General features: G+C 45.2%; 1 protein-coding gene and 1 pseudogene across 6 annotated transcripts in view; one reads left to right on the top strand and one right to left on the bottom strand.

Annotated features, from left to right (window-relative positions):
* The window catches only part of LOC126203301 (myelin regulatory factor), a 345177-nt gene that overhangs the window by 253401 nt on the left and 64942 nt on the right, over positions 1-26834 (bottom strand). The gene's annotated exons all lie outside the window — the stretch shown is intronic.
* LOC126204767 (5S ribosomal RNA) lies at positions 1334-1450 on the top strand (annotated as a pseudogene).

Here is a 26834-nt window from a genome sequence, read left to right as displayed (position 1 = left end):
AGAACATTCACGTCTTGTCCCAAAAATCCAGATACGTTTTATAGTCTGACGACAATTTATGGATATGTAGTTTTAGCTTGACGATGTTCACTATGGACAAACGGTAGTTACTGTTATTCTGAAGAAGGTTGGGTTATCCCGACTCAAACCTAGGTAAATTCTAGGTAAACGGTGCAACTGAGGCTGTTAATTATTAAAATTAATATTTACACAGTTGCTGACAGGGCCGCGAAATGTTGAAGGTATTTAAGTCTCTCTATATGTTTCAAATGAGAGTTGCAGCCCCATAAAGATACCATGACTTTTATGACTGCATTGTTACAGCACAGTTTTGTGTATCTTGAGATGCATTTTTTTGTTGTACTTGTCATTTGTAAGTCTAAAGGCGGTTTCCATTTTGTGTCCTCTGGTCAAACTGAACCGATCACTGACTGGCAGTGGTTATGTTCGGCTACTTGGAGACCATTTGGAACCATTCATGGACTTCATGTTCCCAAACAACGACGGAATTTTTGTGGATGACAATGCGCCATGTCATCGGGCCACAATTGTCCGTGACTTGTTAGAAGAACATTCAGGACAATTCGCGCAAATGTTTTGCCCACCCAGATCGCCCGAGAAGAATCCCGTAGAATATAGATGGGGCACAATCGAGAGGTCAGTTGGTGCACAAAATCCTGCTCCAGCCTTGCTTTCGCAGCTGTGGACGGTTATACAAACATTATGGCTCAATATTTCTGCAGGCGACTTACAACGACTTGTTGAGTCCATGCCAAATCGCGTTGCTGCGCTACTCTGGGCAAAAGGAAGTCCGACTCGATATTAAATGGTATCCTATGATTGTCACCTCAGTATATACATATTGTGGAAAGCAGTGGTCCTAAAAGCCTCCCATGGGAAACGCCCAAAGTCACTTGTACGACCGAAGATTTCTCTCCGTCAAGAATCACACGCTGTATTCGCTAGGAACTCTCCAGTTTATATAACTGATTTTGGTGTTTCAAAATAACGAGGCCAGATACCCAAAAAAATAAATTGGTGTTCATTTGGTAATAATTATTCTACGATTTATTCAACCGTGAACATGTGAGTGAGACCGACCACGTAATAAAATTCGCCGACACGGAAGTTCTGGCTGTAGAGAAGCACTATCACACGCGCTTGTTCAGAGAAGCTGTAGAAATACAAAAACACGCGAACAGCTTCAACAAGAAAGAGGAAAGGCTTTCCGTACTGCAGCGAACGACCGTCGCAGGTAGCAAGAGGAGAACCGAACTAGAAATGACCGCGGAGAAGTCCTCGGACGTTGGCGCACCAGGTACATATAGTCTGGAGCAACGGCCTTGCCGCAGTGCATACACCGGTTCCCGTGAGATCACCGAAGTTAAGCGCTGTCGGGCGTGGCCGGCAGTTGGATGGGTGACCATCCAGCCGCCATGCGCTGTTGCCATTTTTCGGGGTGCACTCAGCCTCGTGATGCCCATTGAGGAGCTACTCGACCGAATAGTAGCGGCTCCAGTCAAAGAAAACCATCGTAACGACCGGGAGAGCGGTGTGCTGACCACACGCCCCTCCTATCCGCATCCTCAACTGAGGATGACACGGCGGTCGGATGGTCCCGATGGGCCACTTGTGGCCTGAAGACGGAGTGCTTTTTTTACATATAGTCTGCGGCCGCGAGCTCGGCTCCAGTTCACCACCGGCAATGGAGGGTGAAGCTATGACAATTCCAGCCACTCGTGCTGGCGAAACGTCAGTAAAATCATCAGAGGAACGTCGGCCGAATAACCCGAGACAGAAGCCAATAGGCAGTTCGTCAACAAGTGGCGACAAAAGCCTTAACAATTTTGAGTTCACGTCTTCACTATAATCTGTTGCAGGTGAGGCACGTTTTTCGTGTTAAATCTTACAATTATTTTCACAGACATTAAAAATTTACACTCACAAATTTTCAGAACGATCTGTTTGGGATTAGGAGTCAATATGGGGTTAAGAGAAATTATTTTTACTCTCCAGTACGATTCAAATACGTGTTATATTAAAAATTTATTGTTATTTAAATAATTGTTATCGTTGTTGCCGGCAACTTTTTTGTGTAGAAAGACCTTTCGCATTATGTACGCTTGTTGGCATGCCTTTCATGCATCTCACTACTTCATCTGTTCTAAATGTGAGACAGAGCCGTGTGATTCCTGTGCAAGTGCCTGGTCGAGTTATATGTCCGTTACGGGCACCTGTGCGGAAACTATTTCCGTCAACTGGGAACCTATCCGGCAGATAGTATCGGGAATTGGGAGCTTTTCTTGCCACGAGTGGAGGGACTTTCTCCGCAGCGGGAAAGCTAAGCCGAGGCGCCTCCCTTCGACCATTGCTCGCTGGCCTGGTTCCGTTTTAATGGAAAAAGAAGTTATCGACTTATTATCGTGGGGGGACCGGGCACGGAGCAGTGAAGTGGCCTTTTCTCCCGCTTGCACACACGCGGACCCTTCTCGCCGCTATCTGCGTGTGAGATCCGATTGGTTTGTCCGCGCGGGGCGAGGTAACATGTAAATGCGAAGTAGGAAATGCACGCGGCCAATACGTTATGCTCCATCGGCCACGGGCCGGCGCTGGAGGAGAAATCTAGCAGCAGTGGCCAAAGATGGAAACGTAGGAAGAATTCCCGGCCTGGATCGCTATCGGACGCACGGATTAAGTGCGGCGGCGTGCGCCCGCCGTGCCCAGGGAGGAACGCCGCGCGATAACGGGAACACAACGTAAACAAAGGCGGACAGCCGTCCGCTGCGCATCTGGTCAGCGGCCGGTGGGTGTGCTGCGGTGCCGACAGCCGACACTGTGGCGGCAGGGAAGGATTCCTGCAGTCGTCAGCTGCTCTGGGTCGGGAGGATGTGAGCTCGAGTAACTGAATCATTGTCCACTAGGTGCCTCGGCAAAGGAATTTCGTAACAGCGTCCAGAAAAACTCTGATACATACCGGTATGTACCGTACACAAAGTCCTGCACGGATAGTGGCTCAAGGTTTTTTTTTCCGAACTGTCTATAGCATTCGACTGTGTGGTGTGCAAAGTCCAGTCGCGAAATATGTTGTTGTTGTAGTCTTCAGTCCTGAGACTGGTTTGATGCAGCTCTCCATGCTACTCTATCCTGTGCAAGCTTCTTCATCTCCCAGTACCTACTGCAACCTACATCCTTCTGAATCTGCTTAGTGTATTGATCTCTTGGTCTCCCTCTACGATTTTTACCCTCCATGCTGCCCTCCAATGCTAAATTTGTGATCCCTTGATGCCTCAAAACATGTCCTACCAACCGATCCCTTCTTCTAGTCAAGTTGTGCCACAAACTTCTCTTCTCCCCAATCCTATTCAATACCTCCTCATTAGTTACGTGATCTACCCACCTTATCTTCAGCATTCTTCTGTAGCACCACATTTCGAAAGCTTCTATTCTCTTCTTGTCCAAACTGGTTATCGTCCATGTTTCACTTCCATACATGGCTACACTCCATACAAATACTTTCAGAAACGACTTCCTGACACTTAAATCTATACTCGATGTTAACAAATTTCTCTTCTTCAGAAACGATTTCCTTGCCATTGCCAGTCTACATTTTATATCCTCTCTACTTCGACCATCATCAGTTATTTTACTCCCTAAATAGCAAAACTCCTTTACTACTTTAAGTGTCTCACTTCCTAATCTAATCCCCTCAGCGTCACCCGATTTAATTAGACTACATTCCATTATCCTCGTTTTGCTTTTGTTGATGTTCATCTTATATCCTCCTTTCAAGACACTGTCCATTCCGTTCAACTGCTCTTCCAAGTACTTTGCTGTGTCTGACAGAATTACAATGTCATCGGCGAACCTCAAAGTTTTTACTTCTTCTCCATGAATTTTAATACCTACTCCGAATTTTTCTTTTGTTTCCTTTACTGCTTGCTCAATATACAGATTGAATAACATCGGGGAGAGGCTACAACCCTGTCTCACTCCTTTCCCAACCACTGCTTCCCTTTCATGCCCCTCGACTCTTATAACTGCCATCTGGTTTCTGTACAAATTGTAAATAGCCTTTCGCTCCCTGTATTTTACCCCTGCCACCTTCAGAATTTGAAAGAGAGTATTCCAGTTAACGTTGTCAAAAGCTTTCTCTAAGTCTACAAATGCTAGAAACGTAGGTTTGCCTTTTCTTAATCTTTCTTCTAAGATAAGTCGTAAGGTTAGTATTGCCTCACGTGTTCCAACATTTCTACGGAATCCAAACTGATCTTCCCCGAGGTCCGCTTCTACCAGTTTTTCCATTCGTCTGTAAAGAATTCGCGTTAGTATTTTGCAGCTGTGACTTATTAAACTGATAGTTCGGGAATTTTCACATCTGTCAACACCTGCTTTCTTTGGGATTGGAATTATTATATTCTTCTTGAAGTCTGAGGGTATTTCGCCTGTCTCATACATCTTGCTCACCAGATGGTAGAGTTTTGTCATGACTGGCTCTCCCAAGGCCATCAGTAGTTCTAATGGAATGTTGTCTACTCCCGGGGCCTTGTTTCGACTCAGGTCTTTCAGTGCTCTGTCAAACTCTTCACGCAGTATCTTATCTCCCATTTCATCTTCATCTACATCCTCTTCCGTGCGATATTCCTTGATGGCACGTGAAGGTTTTGGAAGATGATTTCATCCCCATTGTTCAAAGTGACCCTGATTTCGACAAGACGTGGTTCACGCAAGGCGGAGATCGACCCCATCGATGTAGGTCTGATGTCCCGGAAGAGCACTTTGGGGACCGCATTCTGGGTCTGTCATGGACTTCGATAGGTCGCCATATTCTCCGGATCTGAACACATGCGACTCCTTTCTGTGGGGCTATATCAAAGACACGATGTACAGCAATAACCACAAAACCATCGCTGAGCTGAAAACCATTCAGGAGGTCATCGACAGCATCGATGTTCCGACACTTCAGCGGGTCATGCAGAATTTCGCTATTCATCTGCACCACATCATCGTCAATGACGGCAGACATATACAACATGTCATAACCTAACTCCGACGTGACGTTTACATGTTTAATAAAGTGTGTGCACGCCGTAGTAACAGGTTCACATTTTTTCATATAGTTCAATAATTGTCATTCTGTATAAATAATTAGAGTTGCAATTCTCTGTGAAAGGTAGAAGTGAGAGGTAGAACGGTCACCAGAGTGCATTATTTTTGTTATTGCTGTTATGACGTCTTGCAGTATATACAGGGTGTTCAAAAAAAGTACGGCCAAACTTTCAGGAAACATTCCTCACACACAAATAAAGAAAATATGTTATGTGGACATGTGTCCGGAAACGCTTAGTTTCCATGTTAGAGCTCATTTTAGTTTCGTCAGTATGTTCTTCCACCTACGCTCGATGGAGCACGTTATCATCATTTCATACGGGATACTCTACCTGTGCTGCTAGAACATGTGCCTTTACAAGTACGACACAACATGTGGTTCATGCACGATGGAGCTCCTGCACATTTCAGTCGAAGTGTTCGTACGCGTCTCAACAACAGATTCAGTGACCGATGGATCGGTAGAGGCGGACCAATTCCATGGCCTCCACGCTCTCCTGACCTCAACCCTCTTGACTTTCATTTATGGGAGCATTTGAAAGCTCTTGTCTACGCAACCCCGGTACCAAATGTAGAGACTCTTCGTGCTCGTATTGTGGACGGCTGTGATACAATACGCCATTCTCCAGGGCTGCATCAGCGCATCAGGGATTCCATGCGACGGAGGGTGGATGCATGTATCCTCGCTAACGGAGGACATTTTGAACATTTCCTGTAAGAAAGTGTTTGAAGTCACGCTGGTACGTTCTGTTGCTGTGTGTTTCCATTCCATGATTAATGTGATTTGAAGAGAAGTAATAAAATGAGCTCTAACATCGAAAGTAAGCGTTTCCGGACTCATGTCCACATAACATATTTTCTTTCTTTGTGTGTGAGGAATGTTTCCTGAAAGTTTGGCCGTATCTTTTTGTAACACCCTGTATAAGGAAATTTTCCTCGCTGGTTGTCATTTACCATCATTTGATCGTATACCTCTCGCTCGCCCGCAATTACGTGTTTTATTTCTTCCTTTCGTAAGTGTTCTATAATAACCTATACGTGTAGTTTTTCTTGGCTGAGCGAGTGTTATCTCCGGGTCCTATAATCACTGCCTTGTATCCAGACACTTTTGCCCCCGATTTGAGTGCCTTTTTTTACTGTGTGTGTGTTTCATTACTGATGCAGCTTTGGTCTTTTCTTTTCAGATTATGCCGGAAAGGTGTAATTAAACTGCAGTTACTTGCGAACGTCCAGTGTGCGCTGCAATTATCGTTTGGCAGCGAAACTGATACTCTAATGTGTTAATGCGGACCAAGATGCGCTGAAAAAAAAATTAACTCCAATTTTGGCCACCAGGTGCAAATCTGGCGCTGTTCAGCAGCTCATCGACGTCTCTGGTACTCACATTGAACAAATTGCGTAAGCGGCGTTTCATCATCATCATCATCTTCCGAGGATTAGGTGTTGTACTCATCTGTTCCGGTCCCTGTCATCCATCCATCCATCTCTTACTCTCTTCAAAAAAATGGCTCTGAGCACTATGGGACTCAACTGCTGTGGTCATAAGTCCCTTAGAACTTAGAACTACTTAAACCTAACTAACCTAAGGACAGCACACAACACCCAGCCATCACGAGGCAGAGAAAATCCCTGGCCCCACCGGGAATCGAACCCGGGAACCCGGGAACCCGGGCGTGGGAAGCGAGAACGCTACCGCACGACCACGAGATGCGGGCTCTTACTCTTTTCTTTTTTTGTTACTGTCCAGGATTCGGAACCATATACAAGAGTAGGTACAGCCATAATTTCATAGAATTTACTTTTCTTCCCAAAGTTTTTACCAATTCTTCCGCAGATGGCTTGGTATTTATTAACCTCCTTATCAATGTCTTTGATTTTCCTATTCTCTATTTTAAAAATAGAAATAACTTTAGCTGTGTTCCATTCTTCATGTACCGAACAATTATTAGAAAAAATGGAAGAAGTAAAATTCTAAAATGGTTCTGCCATATTTGATTGATTCAACGCTAATGCCTTCTAGGCCAGTAGATTTTCTATTTTGCGTTACATTTACGGCTGCTTTTAATTATTTTATATCTATTTGATTTTCCGAGTTATTATCAGTTTTATAGAATAACTTTCTTCGTTATCGTCATCGTAACATAAATTTCTGTAATGATGTATCCATTGATTTTCTTTTATAGTATTAATGTTTTCAGTATCTTTCTCCATTTCATTCAAATACTTCGTAAGTTTAAACGCTATATTCTGTCTTCCATGAATGTTATTTTCAACATTAGCAATGCATCTTTTCCCAGGATTCACTATGGTATCTTTTTATTAAATTCTTCGATGTGAGTTTTATTTTGAGGTAGAACTCAAAGTAAACACTACAGGTGTAAACTTTCTTGCTGGGTAACATGTTCAATATACCTGTATACTATTTCCCCTATGATCGTGGCCTCATGATAGAATCGCACCTGTAGTAGGAGGTGAATCCTACGCAGCGCGCGAGCAGTTGAATGGGTCCTGCACACGTTCAATATTTTGATAATACTAGTTTGGCAAACCTTCAGTATACTGAAGCGACCTCACTCCATCAATAACACCGACAAAAGTGTCAGCTAACAAAGCGGTTTTACAAGGTTAAGCTGATGAACACCCAAAAGAAAGCGCGTGCTGTAGTTATATTAGCTATAGCTTGTATGCAACAGAAAACAACGAAAAAGAGGAACTGGTCCGATAGCTGTTACAAAAAAGGATACACTGATCACGTGTTAATTTACTGACTGAAATCAGAACCATGGACCAAGTTATTAATGCCGAGACAAGATAAAATTACGTTAACCTTGACCGCACGATCATGTGGATTCAGTTTTAAATTTTCATCTGTCAACTACATCACTTTTCTGCATTGCTCCGAACTGTAACGGTAGTGCCGGCCAGTGTGGCCAAGCGGTTAAAGGCGCTACAGTCTGGAACCGCGTGGCCGCTACGGTCGCAGGTTCGAATCCTGCCTCGGGCATGGATGTGTGTGATGTCCATAGGTTAGTTAGGTTTAAGTAGTTCTAAGTTCTAGGGGACTGATGACCTTAGAAGTTAAGTCCCATAGTGCTCAGAGCCATTTGAACCATTTGCAACGGTAGTGTAAGTTCCCAGCTTCCGTGTGACATCAGTTTTGTTTAATATTATGACCACCAGAGCGCAACAGATCATTCCACACTTCAACGAGAAGACAAAACCATGCTTCATCGAGATAAATACAATGCCTTTACCAAAATTTCGTTAGCTTAAGGCAATTCCTGAATTATTTTAGAGTGGGAATATTTCATTTAACGTGTATAAGACGTCTCAACAAATGTATGAAGTGGCAGTTGGATTTTATACACGTTTATAATTTTGAGTAGCATGATCATTCTAGTAAGATCTTGAACAAAATATCAGCATGATAATCTTTTGAGTACTTTTAAGTTATTCTACAGGTCATAGTGTACGGAAATTGCTACTTATCAGGAATAGGTTGAAGAAATTTTCTCTTAGGGTGGAAAGTGTTAGTGGGAGACACAATCGCTGTCGAAGAGAATTTAGGATAACTGTGATTTCTGGCGACAGAAAAGTTTAGTTCTGTAATATCAACACAAACAATTAGTAAAATTCTATGGAAACCTGTGAAACAATTATATCTCCCTGGCAAGGATATGCTCAGGAAATTAACGTAAAACATTTTTGTTGTACTTTGCGATAATTTGGCGAATTGATATGCATTTCACGGACCTCTTACTAGTCATCGCAGATATTTTTCGAAGTGTGAGCGTTTTTCCAAACTGCTACGTAATTCACCAACCTATACTGTATTTTCAAATTAATAAAGCAAGCAGTGTCGTAGAGAATCCTCCTTTAACCATCCTAAAGTGGTATATACAATCGCACAGAATAATTTTTGGTACTGTCCGCGCCATTGTAAGCTACTAAAACAACTAAATTATCGATTTTTCGACCGATTCGCTATCGTAATCTTCAGGGCGGTTCACTGCTTTCTACTGGTGAATGTCTTCCTTTATATACTGTCATTTTCGGTTGTCTGGTGGATACCAACGCCCTATGGTACCCTAGTGGCTGATTGGAAGGCAACTCTAGTAGGTGATTTGTAGAACGTAGCGTATCGGTTGGTTGTTGCCTGTGCCACGCTGGTAAGTGAATGGTGGGTAGTCTCTGTTTGGTGATTTTTTTTTTAAAAAAAACTTTATTTATACAATACAACAGTAATTATATAAAATAACACACTACCTAAACTAATTAGTGGGACTTATAATTAATACAACAACAATTGCAGATTTATACTTCAGTCACTGGCTATTACTATTGCTATGGACAAGGTAAACGCAAATCTATTAGTCTACTCTACAAAGTACAAAGTCTAGTTCTACAGCGTTACAAGTGTCCCAGAAGTATTAAAAACCTACTATTTCGGGCCTGCGCACGAAGCTAATCCTGGTGGGCGTGCCCCTGGCATTGGGCTGGCACAAATTGGTGACTGGAAGGCAATAGCAAATCTGCAGCTTGTACCCAGGGGTAGTGTTTTCCTGCAGCGAGGCGTTAAGGGTGCACGGCAGTTCTCTCGCAGTGCTGTAAAACCATGGTCAAGTGGTGCTGTTGCCTGGCGAACACGGGCGATCCGCCGTGCTAGAATCACCATAGGTAACTTGCAGCCATCTTACCTGTTCGTGCTGTTAGTGCGTTTGATTATTTCAATAGCCTATCTTGTTTTACGTTGCCGGCCGTGGTGGCCGAACGGTTCTAGGCGCTACAGTCTGGAATCGCGCGATCGCTACGGTTGCAGGTTCGAATCCTGCCTCGGGCATGGATGTGTGTGATGTCCTTAGGTTAGTTAGGTTTAAGTAGTTCTAAGTTCTAGGGGACCGATGACCTCAGATGTCAAGTCTCATAGTGCTCAGAGCGATTTGAACCATTTGTTTTACGTTGCTGCATCCACGGCTGCCGAGCAAACAAGCGAGGTTGTTGAAAATTCATGAGATGACTACGTTCCTGATGGTGTTGTGGCACAGGTGACTAGTTCTGCACCAGTCGTACGTCATCTTCATGCTCCGAAACGCGAGTACTAATGAGTCTCCCGGGTTCACCAACATAAACTTCGCCCGATTCACACCGAAGTTCGTAGACACCTGCAGTGTGGAGTGCTTTCATGGGATCCTTAGTGGACCTCAACAAATTTCAGATCTTGCGAGCACTCTGAAACATAGCTCTCATTCCTGCAAAACGCAGAATCTTGCCTACACAGTCGCTGACGCCTCTCTCATACAGGGTGTTTCAAAAATGACCGGTATATTTGAAACGGCAATACAAACTAAACGAGCAGCGATAGAAATACACCGTTTGTTGCAATATGCTTGGGACAACAGTACATTTTCAGGCAGACAAACTTTCGAAATTACAGTAGTTACAATTTTCAACAACAGATGGCGCTGCGGTCTGGGAAACTGTATAGTACGATATTTTCCACATATCCACCATGCGTAGCAATAATATGGCGTAGTCTCTGAATGAAATTACTCGAAACCTTTGACAACGTGTCTGGCGGAAAGGCTTCACATGCAGATGAGATGTACTGCTTCAGCTGTTCAATTGTTTGTGGATTCTGGCGGTACGCCTGGTCTTTCAAGTGTCCCCACAGAACGAAGTCACAGGGGTTCATGTCTGGCGAATAGGGAGGCCAATCCACGCCGCCTCCTGTATGTTTCGGATAGCCCAAAGCAATCACACGATCATCGAAATATTCATTCAGGAAATTAAAGACGTCGGCCGTGCGATGTGGCCGGGCACCATCTTGCATAAACCACGAGGTGTTCACAGTGTCGTCTAAGGCAGTTTGTACCGCCTCAAATTCACGAAGAATGTCCAGATAGCGTGATGCAGTAATCGTTTCGGATCTGAAAAATGGGCCAATGATTCCTTTGGAAGAAATGGCGGCCCAGACCAGTACTTTTTGAGGATGCAGGGACGATGGGACTGCAACATGGGGCTTTTCCCCATATGCGCCAGTTCTGTTTATTGACGAAGCCGTCCAGGTAAAAATAAGCTTCGTCAGTAAACCAAATGCTGCCCACATGCATATCGCCGTCATCAATCCTGTGCACTATATCGTTAGCGAATGTCTCTCGTGCAGCAATGGTAGCGGCGCTGAGGGGTTGCCGCGTTTGAATTTTGTATGGATAGAGGTGTAAACTCTGGCGCATGAGACGATACGTGGACGTTGGCGTCATTTGGACCGCAGCTGCAACACGGCGAACGGAAACCCGAGGCCGCTGTTGGATCACCTGCTGCACTAGCTGCGCGTTGCCCTCTGTGGTTGCCGTACGCGGTCGCCCTACCTTTCCAGCACGTTCATCCGTCACGTTCCCAGTCCGTTGAAATTTTTCAAACAGATCCTTTATTGTATCGCTTTTCGGTCCTTTGGTTACATTAAACCTCCGTTGAAAACTTCGTCTTGTTGCAACAGCCGGCCGAAGTGGCCGTGCGGTTAAAGGCGCTGCAGTCTGGAACCGCAAGACCGCTACGGTCGCAGGTTCGAGTCCTGCCTCGGGCATGGATGTTTGTGATGTCCTTGGGTTGGTTAGGTTTAACTAGTTCTAAGTTCTAGGGGACTAATGACCTCAGCAGTTGAGTCCCATAGTGCTCAGAGCCATTTTGTTGCAACAACACTGTGTTCTAGGCGGTGGAATTCCAACACCAGAAAAATCCTCTGTTCTAAGGAATAAACCATGTTGTCTACAGCACACTTGCACGCTGTGAACAGCACACGCTTACAGCAGAAAGACGACTTACAGAATGGCGCACCCACAGACTGCGTTGTCTTCTGTATCTTTCACATCACTTGCAGCGCCATCTGTTGTTGAAAATTGTAACTACTGTAATTTCGAAAGTTTGTCTGCCTGAAAATGTACTGTTGTCCCAAGCATATTGCAACAAACGGTGTATTTCTATCGCTGCTCGTTTAGTTTTTATTGCCGTTTCAAATATACCGGTCATTTTTGAAACACCCTGTAAGATGTGCGAGAACAGGAAGAGTATCTTCGGTACCTCATAGCTCGCTGTAGGTCACTGTTGTATCCATTCGCACGGACAGCCACCCCTTGCACAATAATCTCTTCTACTTGTCCGGTGACATCTCCGACACGACGACTGGTGTAGCCACCAGATAACCGAAAATGACAGTTTATAAAGGATGACATTCGGCAGTATACAGCAGTGAACAGACCTGAAGAGGATCGAAGTTAAGTCGACCGAAACATAAGTAATTTAGCTGCTTTAGTACTTTACAAAGACGCAGCCCAGTGACCTAAATTATTTTAAGTGACACCAGACGTGGAAGCTTACAAACTTACATGTTATATACGAGGGTGAATCAAAAGAAAACAAATATTTTTTTAAATATTCTTTATTTTGCAGAAATGGTACAAAGCTGTATCATTTTTCAACATAATCTCCCCCACGCTCAATGCAAGTCCTCCAGCGCTTACAAAGTGCATAAATTACTTCAGAAAAAAATTCTTTTGGTAGTCCGCGCAACTACTCATGCACCGCATGGCGTTCCTCTTCATCAGAACGGAACTTCTTTCCTCCCATTGCGTCTTTGAGTGGTCCAAACATATGGAAATCACTTGAGGCAAGGTCTGGTGAGTATGGTGGATGAGGAAGACACTCAAAATGCAGGTCTGGGATTGTTGCAACTGTTGTACGGGCAGTGTGGGGCCTTGCATTGTCATGTTGCAAAAGGACACCTGCTGACAGCAATCCACATCGCTTTGATTTGATTGCAGGCTGCAGATGATTTTTAGGAGATCTGTGTATGATGCACTGATGACAGTGGTCCCTCTAGGCATGTAATGCTCCAAAATGACGCCTTTTTCGTCCCAAAAGAGAGTCAGCCTAACTTACCTGCTGATGGTTCTGTTCGTAACTTCTTTGGTTTTGGTGATGAGGAATGGCGCCATTCCTTGCTCGCTCTCTTCGTTTCCGGTTGGTGGAAGTGAACCCAGGTTTCGTCCCCAGTAACGATTCTTGCAAGGAAGCCATCACCTTCTCGTTCAAAGCGCCGAAGAAGTTCATCACAAGCATCAACACGTCGTTGTCTCATTTTAGGAGTCAGCTGCCGTGGCACGCATCTAGCAGACACTTTGTGAAATTGGAGCATATCATGCACAATGTGGTGTGCTGACCCCTGACTAATCTGTAAACATGTTGCAATGTCATTCAGTGTCACTCGGCGGTTTTCCCGCAATATGACTTCAACTGCTGCAATGTTCTGTGGAGTCACAACTCGTTGTGCCTGACCTGGACGAGGAGCATCTTCCACTGAAGTGCACCATTTGCAAACTTCGTACTCCATTCGTAGACTTGCTGATGTGACAAACATGCATCACCGTACTGAACCTTCATTCGTCGACGAATTTCAATAGGTTTCACACCTTCACTACGCAAAAACCGAATAACATAACGCTGTTCTTCCCTGGTGCAAGTCGCAAGTGGGGCGGCCATCTTTATACTGATACTGCGACGGTATGTGTGCATCTGCACTATGCTGCCACCTACAGGCCATTCTACACGCTGTCTGTAGCACGCTTACCAACTTACAGGATAACAGCGCGAAATTTCGATTTGTTATTACAAAAATAAGGTTTTCATTTGACTCACCCTCGTACAATGCGTATCTTGGAACGCCTATTACAATTGTTTGCCGAGCGGTTCTAGGCGCTTCAGTCTGGAATCGCGCGACCGCTACGGTCGCAGGTTCGAATCCTGCCTCGGGCTTGGATGTGTGTGATGTCCTTAGGTTAGTTAGGTTTAAGTAGTTCTAAGTTCTAGGGGGCTGATGACCTCAGAAGTTAAGTCCCATAGTGCTCAGAGCCATTTGAACAATTGTTTCGTTTTAAAAGACTGCTTGAAAAACTAAACCTGATACATGATAAGCAGAAAGGCGAACTGAAAACATGAACAGTGGATCCAAGGCCGTGTGTGTGGTTCATGAAAGCTCGTCAACACCTGAATGTCTTGTGAAACCATCGGTGCTTGATCTCACATGTTGTTCGGTATGCACTGACAACACTGAAAATATTTTGAGGGACATGAATATTGCTCGTCAATATTTCTAGTACGCGCCTTGAGACGGCCAATATATTGACGGCTTGACAATATTACTGACAGTGTGAGGGCCGTCAACGTGGTCGGTGAGCCTCCGTGTCCTCCGGACCACCAGTAAGCCCACAAGTGATCCTCCCTCCCCCACCGTAGCGATGCGTCATGTAGCAGATCCCGGAAGACAGCGACGTAACAGCCCAGGAAATTTTAGCAATTTACGTCAGTGTTTGTTGGCTTTGCGCCGTTTTGCCCTCGCGCTGACATGAAGTTGTGGAAGGGCTCGCCGGCGCTTAAGCCGTCGGCATACTGACCGTGCTGCCGAACGTTAACGTTGAGCGTGCTGCTGAACGCTCAGGAACGATGCGACTTGTGCATACAGTACGTGGGCCCCAAAGTGGCATACGCGATCGCAACGCGGCAGTTGAGGGATGTTTCTAGTTCGTAAATCACACTGTTTACTCAACGGTCGCGCGTAAAATTCCCACGCTAGCTCTATTAAAACGCGCCGGCCGCGGTAGCCGAGCGGTTCTAGGCGCTTCAGTCTGGAACCGCGCGACTACTACGGTCGCAGATTCGAATCCTGCCTCAGGCATGGATGTGTGTGATTTCCTTAGGTTAGTTAGGTTTAAGTAGTTTTAAGGTGTAGGGGACTGATGACCTCAGATATTAAGTCGCATAGTGCTCAGAGCCATTTGGACCATTTTTTTAAATTAAAACGCACATTTCCTCCATCGTCCACGAAAAGGAAAGTACCATGTCCAATCAATAAGGGCACAGGGTTATAAAAGTTCCATTACAAACAGTGCGGTACTAATTTGGGATACTTCTGCACATAAGAAACATTAATTTCATCATTCCCACATTTTAGTAAAACCCCAAGGTCAGTCTTACTTGATCACTGTTCCTATGCAGTAGCAGAATCTTTGCAACATGTGAATTACGAAGCGTAAAAGAAAAAGGAGCAAAATATCTTTATACAAGTAGCGCAAGCTGTCCTGTAGATTAAGCCAATCGAACAAAGACACACCTCAAAAAAACATCAAATATTACAGTATATGAAACTTCCTGGCAGATTAAAACTGTGTGCCGGACCGAGACTCGAACTCGGGACCTTTGCCTTTCGCGGGCAAGTGCTCTACCAACTTTTTTTTTTTTCGTTCTTTGTTTTTTAAAACTTGCAATGGATAATTTTTTTTTCCCCCTTCTCCATTTTGTTCGTAGTTGAGCGTTGTGTTTCTTCGTTGCGGACGTCACATGACATCCGGTTAAGTTCGGTTGTTGATCGTTTCACTCAGTTTTTTTATTACAGAGGCCAACCAGCTCTCTGACCGAACACGCTGAGCTACCGTGCCGGCACCAACTGAGCTACCCGTGCACGACTCACGCCCCGTCCTCACAGCTTTAATTCCGCCAGTACCTCGTCTCCTGCCTTTTCATTCTAGAAACATCGCCCAGGCTGTGGCTAAACCATGTCTCCGCCATATCCTTTCTTCCGGGAGTGCTAGTTCTGCAAGGTTCGCAGGCGAGCTTCTGTGAAGTTTAGAAAGTAGGAGACGAGGTACTGGCAGAAGTAAAGCTGTGAGGACGGGGCGTGAGTCGTGCACGGGTAGCTCAGTTGGTAGAGCACTTGCCCGCGAAAGGCAAAGGTCCCGAGTTCGAGTCTCGGTCCGGCACACACTTTTAATCTGCCAGGAAGTTTCATATCAGCGCACACTCCGCTGTAGAACCTAATAAAAACGGGAATGTTACGGAGAAAAAACACAGTTAACAACGGGTTTTCCAGTGATTCTCAATTTGCTGGTGCTCCGAAGCGGCATATATACATATAGGCTTGAAATGAATGCCAATATGGCGCCTCACAATTCTGTACTGAAGGGAGACGCCGTGCTTGTGACGTAGGTGGCGTTGTGCCATTGGTCAACGCTCAGACGCACGCTCAGAATATCTGACATGCCAGATATTGCTCTGCACGTTCGGAAGGACTCCCGAGCGTGCTGTTCCACGCTATGACGTCAGAAACTCGGCACGCTCAACGCTCGGGTGCACAGTCCATGTGCCGACGGCTTTAATCCGTCGGCACACGGATCTTGCTGCCGAACGTTCAAGTTGAGCGTGCCAAGTTCAACGTGCTGCTGAACGCTCAGGAACGGTGCGACTAGCGCATACGGTACGTGGGCCCCAGCGTGGTATGCGGTATCGCGACGCACTCTAGCGGCAGTTGTGGGGTGTTTCCAGTTCGTAAATCACACTGTTTACTTAACGGGCGCGCGTAAAATTCCCACGTTAGCTCTATTAAAACGCACATTTCCTGCATCGTCCACGAAAAGGAAAGTACCATGTCCGATAAATGACACAGGCTTATAAAAGTTCCATTACAAACAGTGCGGTACTAATTTGGTTCTTGGTTATTTCATCATTCCCACATTTTAGTAAAACCCCAAGGTCAGTCTTACATGAGGACTGTTCCTACCCCCCAGTTGCAGAATCTTTGCAACATGTGCATTACGAAGCGTAAAAGAAAAAGGAGCAAAATACCTTTATACAAGTAGCGCAAGCTGCCCTGTAGATTAAGCCAATCGAACAAAGTCACCCCTCAAAAAATGGTTTACATAACATCAAATATTATAATATATACTTATATTAAACTAATAATAAAGTATCAGAACCCAATTAAAACGCGAATGTTAAGAAAAAATATACGGAAGCGTCGAGACGCGAACCGCCGCCCCCAATTAACACCTCGGCACGGAACACCGACGCTACTCATTACGCTACACGAACAACAATGGAGCGTCTTCCAATTATTTTATGTTAACCGATGCTGAAAACCTTAATCGTAGATATGTTACTAACTGAAATTTAATTATAGGAAGTTGTACCAGGAACAATGCGTTTTGGGTGGATCTCCAGTGCGTTGCTGCCTTCAAATAGCCTACTCCCATAATACACAAATTACAATACTTCTTTTGCCACGAATATGATGTTTGTCATTATTTTATTGGAACGAATCACACAGTTAACAACGGGTTTTCCAGTGATTCTCAATTTGCTGGTGCCCAGAAACGGCATATATACGTTTATGCTTGAATTGAATGCCCATATGGCGCCTCACAACTCTGTACTGAAGGGAGACGGCGTGCGTGTGACGTAGGTGGCGTTGTGCCATCTCATTGGTCATCACTCAGACGCACGATCAGAATATCTGGCATGCCAGATGTTGCTCTGCACGTTCGGAAAAACTCCCTGTGGTGTCACCGCCAGACACCACACTTGCTAGGTGGTAGCTTTAAATCGGCCGCGGTCCATTAGTACATGTCGGACCCGCGTGTCGCCACTGGCAGTGATCGCAGACCGAGCGCCACCACACGGCAGGTCTCGAGAGACGTACGAGCACTCGCCCCAGTTGTACGACGACTTTGCTAGCGACTACACTGACGAAGCCTTTCTCTCATTTGCCGAGAGACAGTTAGAATAGCCTTCAGCTAAGTCCATGGCTACGACCTAGCAAGGCGCCATTTGTAACATTGCTTGTATCTAAAGAGTCTCACTTGTATCGCCACAATCTCCAGATGTATCATCAAGAATGCTGTATACAGGATGGATTAAAGTTAAGTATTATAGCAGCTACGTACTTTTCTTTATAGCATTCATTACGTATCCTGTTTCAGACCTCACGCCATCCTTCGTGAGTTAGCGCGTGCATCGTGGCCGCCTCTTTCAATTAGTGTGCGTAGTGTTGGCAAGTCTGCCGACACTACACTCCCGAGCGTGCTATTACACGCTATTCCACGCTCAACGCTCGGATGCACGGTCCGTGTGCCGACGGCTTTAGGAACCACCACGGACGGAGGCGGCTTCAGTGCCAGTGGAGTCTGTTGCGCGCCGGTCTGCTGGCCGTGGATGCAGCAGGAGCAGCCCCGGGGCAGGGTTTTTGCCGGCTGCGCTCCGGCCGCTGCCGCTGCCGCTGTCTGCTGCGGAGGTCCCGTGCTGTCGATGGGCCCAGAACGGCACTCCGCCAGCAAAAACTGCACCCTGTGGCGCTGCTGCTCCCCGGCGTGTGAAGTTTGGCCCAGATTCCTTGCTGCCGGAAGCGCGCCTTCGCCTCGCCACATTCCAGCAGCCGCGCAATCTCCTCAGGGGGTGACAACACGAGGACTACGCCCACCGCCGATGCGCTTTGCCCCCAACCAGGAGGGTGTGCGAATTGTAGGTTGACTATGGCAGGACACGAGAAGAGAGAAGAAAAAGAGGGCAAGTGCGCGCAGGACTCGCGCACTGAAAGTTCCGTAGCGTCGGCTGTGACGTCATTTAAAAAAAAAGTTTAAAAGAGTGTGAAATCTTATGGGACTTAACTGCTAAGGTCATCAGACCCTAAGCTTACACACTACTTCACCTAAATTATCCTAACGACACACACACACACACACACACACACACACACACACACACACACACACACACAAACACCTATGGCGAGCGAGGACTCGAACTTCCACCGGGACCCGCCGCACAGTCCATGACTGCAGCGCCTGAGACCGCTCGGCTAATCTCGCGCTGCTTTCATTTTCAAACGACTATGTGAAAAACGTATCGCATCTTACATTGGACAGTTTTTTTTTTTGCAAAAAAAAAAAAGTTGCGTGGTAGGAGGGAGTGCCAAGCACAACAAACAAGAAATCTTAACTGGTGAGGGAAGAGAACAGGGGCGAAGGTGCGTTTGAAGGTCTATTTTATACGTATTTCTTGAATAACTGGAAACCGTGGCCTCCAGCGAAAATGTATCCGAATACAAATATAACTAAACTACACTTTCTGCAGACAGCTCCGGCTCTTTTTTGTGTACAACTAATAGTTTGCACACAGCGAGCGAGAGAATATGAAACTCTCATGTGGTTATGGACAGATATAACGTTGCAGTTTGCATAACACGATAGCGGCAGAGGGAGCTTAATCACCCTTTATATATATATATATATATATATATATATACCGGGTGATCAAAAAGTCAGTATAAATTTGAAAACTTAATAAACCGCAGAATAATGTAGATAGAGAGGTAAAAATTGACACACATGCTTGGAATGACATGGGGTTTTATTACAACCACCCCATATTGCTAGAAGCGTGAAAGATCTCTTGCGGGCGTCGTTTGGTGATGATCATGTGCGCAGACGCCACTTTTGTCACGCTTGGCCTCCCAGGTCCCCAGACCTCAAAAAATGGTTCAAATGGCTCTGAGCACTATGGGACTTAATTTCTGAGGTCATCAGTCCCTTAGAACTTAGAGCTACTTAAACCTAACTAACCTAAGCACATTACACACATCCATACCCGAGGCAGGACTCGAACCTGCGACCGTAGCGGTCGCGCGGTTCCAGACTGTAGCGCCTAGAACCGCACGAGCCACCCTGGCCGGCTCCCCAGACCTCAGTCCGTGCGATTATTGGCTTTCGGGTTACCTGAAGTCGCTAGCGTATCGTGATCGACCGACATCTCTAGGGATGCTGAAAGACTACCTCCGACGCCAATGCCTCACCGTAACTCCGGACATGCTTTACAGTGCTGTTCAAAACATTATTCCTCGACTATAGCTATTGTTGAGGAACGATGCTGGACATATTGAGCATTTCCTGTAAAGAACACCATCTTTGCTTTGTCTTACTTTGTTATGCTAATTATTGCTATTCTGATCAGATGAAGCGCCACCTGTCGGACATTTTTTGAACTTTTGTATTTTTTGGTTCTAATAAAACCCCATGTCATTCCAAGCATGTGTGTCAATTTCTACCTCTCTATCTTCATTATTCCATGATTTATTCAGTTTTCAAATTTATATAAATCTACATCTACATAGATACTCCGCAATCCACCATACGGTGCGCGGCGGAGGGGACCTCGTACCAAAACTAGCATCATCTCTCCCTGTTCCACTCCCAAACAGAACGAGGAAAAAATGACTGCCGGCCGCGGTGGTCTCGCGGTTCTAGGCGCGCAGTCAGGAACCGTGCGACTGCTACGGTCGCAGGCTCGAATCCTGCCTTGGGCATGGATGTGTGTGATGTCTTTAGGTTAGTTAGGTTTAAGTAGTTCTAAGTTCTAGGGGACTAATGACCACAGCAGTTGAGTCCCATAGTGCTCAGAGCCAAAAAATGACTGCCTGACAATACTGACTTTTTGATCAGCCTGTACATATATATAAATATATAAATTCCTTTTTTTTCAGAAATATTTTTGGTGTTCCGTGGCGCCTTTGAATTAGTAAACTATCCTACCTGGCGTCACTAGTTCAGGTGTAGTATCGACTATCCCTCTTGCGGACCCATTGCCAGTATCTGTGAGGAAGAGTTGGTATCCCTGGGTTGTATCCTTAGAAGGTCTTTCCTTGTCGATATACAGGGTGTTACAAAAAGGTACGGCCAAACTTTCAGGAAACATTCCTCACACACAAATAAAGAAAAGATTTTTTGAGGACATGTGTCCGGAAACGCTTAATTTCCATGTTAGAGCTCATTTTAGTTTGTTCTTCCACCTACGCTCAATGGAGCACGTTATCATGATTTCATACGGGATACTCTACCCGTGCTGCTAGAACATGTGCCTTTACAAGTACGACACAACATGTGGTTCATGCACGATGGAGCTCCTGCACATTTCAGTCGAGGTGTTCCTATGCTTCTCAACAACAGATTCGGTGACCGATGGATTGCTAGAGGCGGACTAATTCCATGGCCTCCACGCTCTCCTGACCTCAACCCTCTTGACTTTCATTTATGGGGGCATTTGAAAGCTCTTGTCTACGCAACCCTGGTACCAAATGTAGAGACTCTTCGTGCTCGTATTGTGGACGGCTGTGATACAATACGCCATTCTCTAGGGCTGCATCAGCGCATCAGGGATTCCATGCGACGGAGGGTGGATGCATGTATCCTCGCTAACGGAGGACATTTTGAACATTTCCTGTAACAAAGTGTTCGAAGTCACGCTGGTACGTTCTGTTGCTGTGTGTTTCCATTCCATGATTAATGTGATTTGAAGAGAAGCAAAAAACTGAGCTCTAACATGGAAAGTAAGCGTTTCTGGACACATGTCCACATAACATATTTTCTTTCTTTGTGTGTGAGGAATGTTTCCTAAAAGTTTGACCGTACCTTTTTGTAACACCCTGTATATAGGCAGGGTTCGCTGGCCCGAGAAAAAAGGCACGAACTTTGGGGCTTGGGGGTAGCGTCGCGACAAGAGGTTGTCACGAGGACCGAGTGGCCGAAGCCACGAGCTGCGCAAGGAGGGTCTGCGCACAGCGAAGACACCGGAGTACTTCACCGGGGTCAGCGTCGACTACAAGCAGCAGGCCGACATCCCCTAGGCTGGTCGGCAACATTCGTGTCGGACGGCCGCTCGTGGCCTGGCTGCCCTCTACTACCTCGCCTTCACCGGCACCACTCACAAGAAAACCTCCCCATCGCACCCCCCTCAGATTTAGTTATAAGTTGCCACAGTGGATAGACCTTGAAAAACTGAACACAGATCAATCGAGAAAACAGGAAGAAGTTGTGTGGAACTATGAAAAAATAAGCAAAATATACAAACTGAGTAGTCCATGTGCAAGATAGGCAACATCAAGGACCGACAGAACACAGGAGCGCTGTGGTCCCGTGGTTAGCGTGAGCAGCTGCGGAACAAGAGGTTCTTGGTTCAAGTCTTCCTTCGAGGAAAAAGTTTAATTTTTTATTTTCAGTCAATTATCAAAGTTCAGGCACTAACACATAATCAATTTCGCTCTCCAAAATTACAGGACATGTTCAGATTTGCTTGGACATATGCAGGATTTGACGGTATACACACGGAAAAATTTGAAAACGTAAAAAACATATGTTTTGACAGAGCACAGCGAAAAGTGTGAGAGTGTGAGACTTTTGGATGTATTTGTTGCAGTTTATGTGACAAACTCTTACGTTTTCATCACTTTTTTGGGGGTAATTATCACATCCACAAGAAAACCTAAATCGGGCAACGTAGAAGAATCTTATTACCCATTCGCCAAGTGTACAAGTTAGGTGGGTCGACAACATATTCCTGTCATGTGACGCACATGCCGTCACCAGTGTAGTATAGAGTATATCAGACGTGTTTTCCTGTGGAGGAATCGGTTGACCTATGACCTTGCGATCAAAAATTTTCTGTTCCCATTGGAGAGGCACGTCCTTTCGTCTACTAATCGCACGTTTTTGCGGTGCGGCCGCAAAACACAGACACTAAACTTATTACAGTGAATAGAGACCTCAATGAACGAATGGATAGATCATAACTTTGCTAAAATAAAGAAAAATTTTTCGCTTGAGGCGAGACTTGAACCGGGGACCTTTCGTTCCGCAGCTGCTCACGCTAACCATGGGACCACGGCGCTCCTTGCTTTGGGAAGTCCATGATGTTGCATATCTTCGCGTGGACTTCTGAGTTTGTATATTTTGCTTATTTTTTTATATTTCGACACAACTTCTTCCTGTTTTCTCGATTGATCTGTGTTCAGTTTTTCAAGGCCTATCCACTGTGCCAACTTATCTGAGGGGGGTGCGATGGGGAGGTTCCCTTGTCAGTAACCGCTGCGACGCAACGTGGATCCATGGAACTGCTTGCTCATAAAGGGGAGTAACATTCTGTAGTCCTCGTGGTGATTTGTGTCTGTCTACCTGCCCTCATTATTTTCTGGTTTGTACCCGACGTTCAGAGTTTTGGACTCCCAGAATTTCACTAGGTCGGTTCTTTGGTCGTAAAGGTCGGCAGTAGTATAGTACTAAGACACTAGTTGTCGTTTGAAAATTTGTCCCGCTATTATCTAGCATTTCCTTCCTGATTTGTACCCGGTCGTTAATGTTCTAATTAATCAGCTCTTGGTCGTAAATACAGCCGGAACAATTGTACTAAGGCACAGGTTGCCGTTAAACAAAAGAGGAACCTTTTGTTTAATGGCTCTGAGCACTATGGGACTCAACTGCTGTGGTCATCAGTCCCGTAGAACTTAGAACTACTTAAACCTAACTAACCTAAGGACATCACACACATCCATGCCCGAGGCAGGATTCGAACCTGCGACCGTAGCAGTCGCACGGTTCCCGACTGTGCGCCTAGAACCGCGAGACCACCGCGGCCGGCGAACCTTTTGTTTAGATTTCGCTGTTTACCGGTTCAAATCATTGATTGTAATTGCATTTCTCAGTCGTTAGTTATAACGTGAACAACCTGTTGTACTAAGGTGTTCGTTTCTGTATCTGAAAGACCGTGTCATTATTGGTGTATTTTAGCTGGATCTTGTAGTTCCGTCGAGTGAGTTCTCTCGTAATAAATATTCACGAGTAATGTTTTAAGACGTTCCTTCGGAGCGTTCTTAATAACTGACAGTTAATTTAACTTTGAAAATATTAACGGTCAACTGTCACCAGTGCTTTAGTCAAAATAAAATTGTCAGAAGGGACGGGTTGGGATCCAATCGCACCTCGGTTGCCGATTGAAATTGAGAGGTTGGTTGCTTTGAAGTAAGCCTTATCATTGCCATATTGTTTGCTAATGTGTTTGACCTTTAAGCACACGTGCGCATCTTAACCCCGAACCTTTCGATATACAGCTTTCAGATTAAAAGTTACGTCATCTGTTTTGAGTGACTGAATCACTCTTGTCATCAACGGTGCTTATGTAGTTTTCGTGTGTTGCAGAAGGGCATTTAACAAGACAGACAGCGACCAGTGCGGTAGTAAACACTGCTGATTCACCCGATAGCGGACGGGCTGCAGATCCGACGTCTTGTAATCATTGTCATATTGTCTGCTGTTTTGCAATACAGCACTTCAGATTTCTTTTGCACAGATTAAAAGCTTATTCAACTTAAGGTTTAAGGTCAAAAGAATTTTGCAAATTTGTTCATTTTGTTAAAGAAAATTTTATGGTTAAATGCTTCGATTATCAGTAAAACACAGTTTATATATTGTTAAATAAACAGGTTGTGTGAAAATAAAGTTATATTGGCGGGTCCTCCCTCCCAGGCTTTCCTTGATTCCAGTACGTACCACGTATCGGCCATTCCGTAACTTTATCCTCGCTACATCGGCCGTCATCAGTTATTTTGCTGGCCAAATAACAAAACTCATCTACATTTAATGTCTCACTTCTTAATCTACAAGGGGGCGAGCATATAATCTCGGTTCGAACGCCGTACAGTCCCGAAACGGTATGCCAATCAGGCAAAATCACATTGAACCCTGAGGTCACCATCCACTGATGCACCAGGTTGAAGATACCCGTTTGGGAAAACACCGTGTCCTGCTTCGTGAAGAAGTCCGTAACTGCGTGATATATACATCCTCACCCGACAGCAGTCGTCAAGCTTACAAGGCCTTTTTAAGGCATGGTAACCGCATGTGGAGAGATGAAGACTATGGGGCGGTGGGAGGCGAATAGATTGAAACGGAGGCTGATTAATCCGTGGTCCATTCTCGGTTTCCAGGCACGCGCTTTAGTGCTAGACAACCGGGCCCGCTGCATACAAGAGGCGATCAAAAAGTTTCTCGTCGAATACCATACAATCCAGAATCGGTGTGCCAGTCAGGCAATTGGACATGCTATGCTGAAAATAACCGTTTGGTAAAACATTGTGTCCAGCTGCGTGAAGAAGTCCGAATCTATCTGCTGGATATCCTCGGTCGAAATGAATGGTCGATCCTTTTTTAAGTGATCGAAGGAGACGTCATTGTACGTGGAGAGATCTCGAATATAGAGAGGGTGCTCGAATGTCTCCCATTTGAGTTGGTGTAACTTCTACGTTACATTTGTGATATGGGGATGTGCGTTATCATGAGGCAGCAGCAGCCCTTGGCGCACTATTCGAAAACAGTAGTTTGCGACAGACATGCTGTCCCATACATATTCTTCATTCTCCGATGGATGATTTTCGATGTTTGTCCTTCGGCCGTTCGGCCGGAAAAAAAAACCAAAAGCACGTTGATCCTGTATGGACGCCTGTGGTAACAACGTCGCCAGAGTTCATGTTTCCGTATTTACCGCATGCAAGTCGGAAAGATACGACTGTTAAAACCCGCGTCCGGCCATCCTGATTTAGATCTTCCGTGATTTCCCTAAATCGCTTCAGTCAAATGCCGGGATGGTTCCTTTGAAAGGGCACGGCCGATTTCCTTCCCCATCCTTCCCTACGCCGAGCTTCTGTGCTCCGTCTCTAATGACCTCGTTGTCGACGGGATGTTAAACAATCTCCCCCCCCCCCTCCCCCACGCACCCCCAACACCAGAAAGACATGAATACCTCAATAATAACTTGAGCGGGCCGTTGTGACCGAACGGTTCTAGGCGCTTCAATCTGGAACCGCGCTGCTGTTACGGTCGTAGGTTCGAATCCTGCCTCGGGCATGGATTTGTGTGATGTCGTTAGGTTAGGTTTAAGTAGTTCTAAGTCTAGGAGACTGATGACCTCAGATGCTAAGTCCCATAGTGCCCAGAGCCATTTGAACCAATAATAACTTGCCAACATGTCACTGCTAATATACCAGGAATCGGAGTCACACTGCGTTGCATACACGCTACAACAATACCTTGAAACGGAAAATTTCTGATTGCCTTTTATAATTTATTTTATTTTATTTATTTATTGCCAAATTATAGACCTGTTACCTAATGTTTAAAACAGGTCGCACATCTTACAATTTTCGTTTTTCATCTTTTTACAGTTTTCTTTTCTTTTGTTTTATCTACAGAATTTAGAAAGAAAGATACTTTTCAAAATAACAATAATTTAAGGTTGAAATATAAATAATTTGTTTTAGAAGAATATAAAAAGATGACAGGACTGAGGAGAGATTTGTTAGTACCATCACCGAATGTGACGGAAGGTGAATACCTCGGAATGGTTTCTTCGAGCCGTTGACCGCCAGTCGCACACACACAGAAACACACACATGCGCGTTCTCACACACACACACACACACACACACGCACACACAAATGGTTATTAGCAGAGAGGTAATATTGCTTATCCTGTTGTTGTTGTTGTGGTCTTCAGTCCTGAGACTGGTTTGATGCAGCTCTCCATGCTACTCTATTCTGTGCAAGCTGCTTCATCTCCCAGTACCTATTGCAACCTACATCCTTCTGAATCTGCTTAGTGTATTGATCTCTTGGTCTCCCTCTACGATTTTTACCCTCCACGCTGCCCTCCAATGCTAAATTTGTGATCCCTTGATGCCTCAAAACATGTCCTAACAACCGATCCCTTCTTCTAGTCAAGTTGTGCCACAAACTTCTCTTCTCCCCAATCCTATTCAATACCTCCTCATTAGTTACTATTTGTTACTAATCCTATGTATTAACTACTTTAGGTGCCCATCCATTTACAGCATTTGGTGATTTCTTGGCTAGATCGCCAGCACCTTATGCTTATTTACTGTCACATCTCAGCTGCTTCCTCCTGTTCCTCCTCATTGTCACTATTTTCGCTGTCACTGTGGGTATCGCTGTCCACCTTCTGGAGATCGTTGTTACGTTGCACATAAAATGGCTCTGAGCACTATGGGACTTACCTGCTGAGGTCATCAG

Source organism: Schistocerca nitens, chromosome 9 (genome assembly GCF_023898315.1).
Source record: "Schistocerca nitens isolate TAMUIC-IGC-003100 chromosome 9, iqSchNite1.1, whole genome shotgun sequence".
NCBI classification, from domain to species: domain Eukaryota; kingdom Metazoa; phylum Arthropoda; class Insecta; order Orthoptera; family Acrididae; genus Schistocerca; species Schistocerca nitens.
Note: the sequence above shows the minus strand (reverse complement) of the source record. Positions and strands in the feature narration are given on the sequence as shown.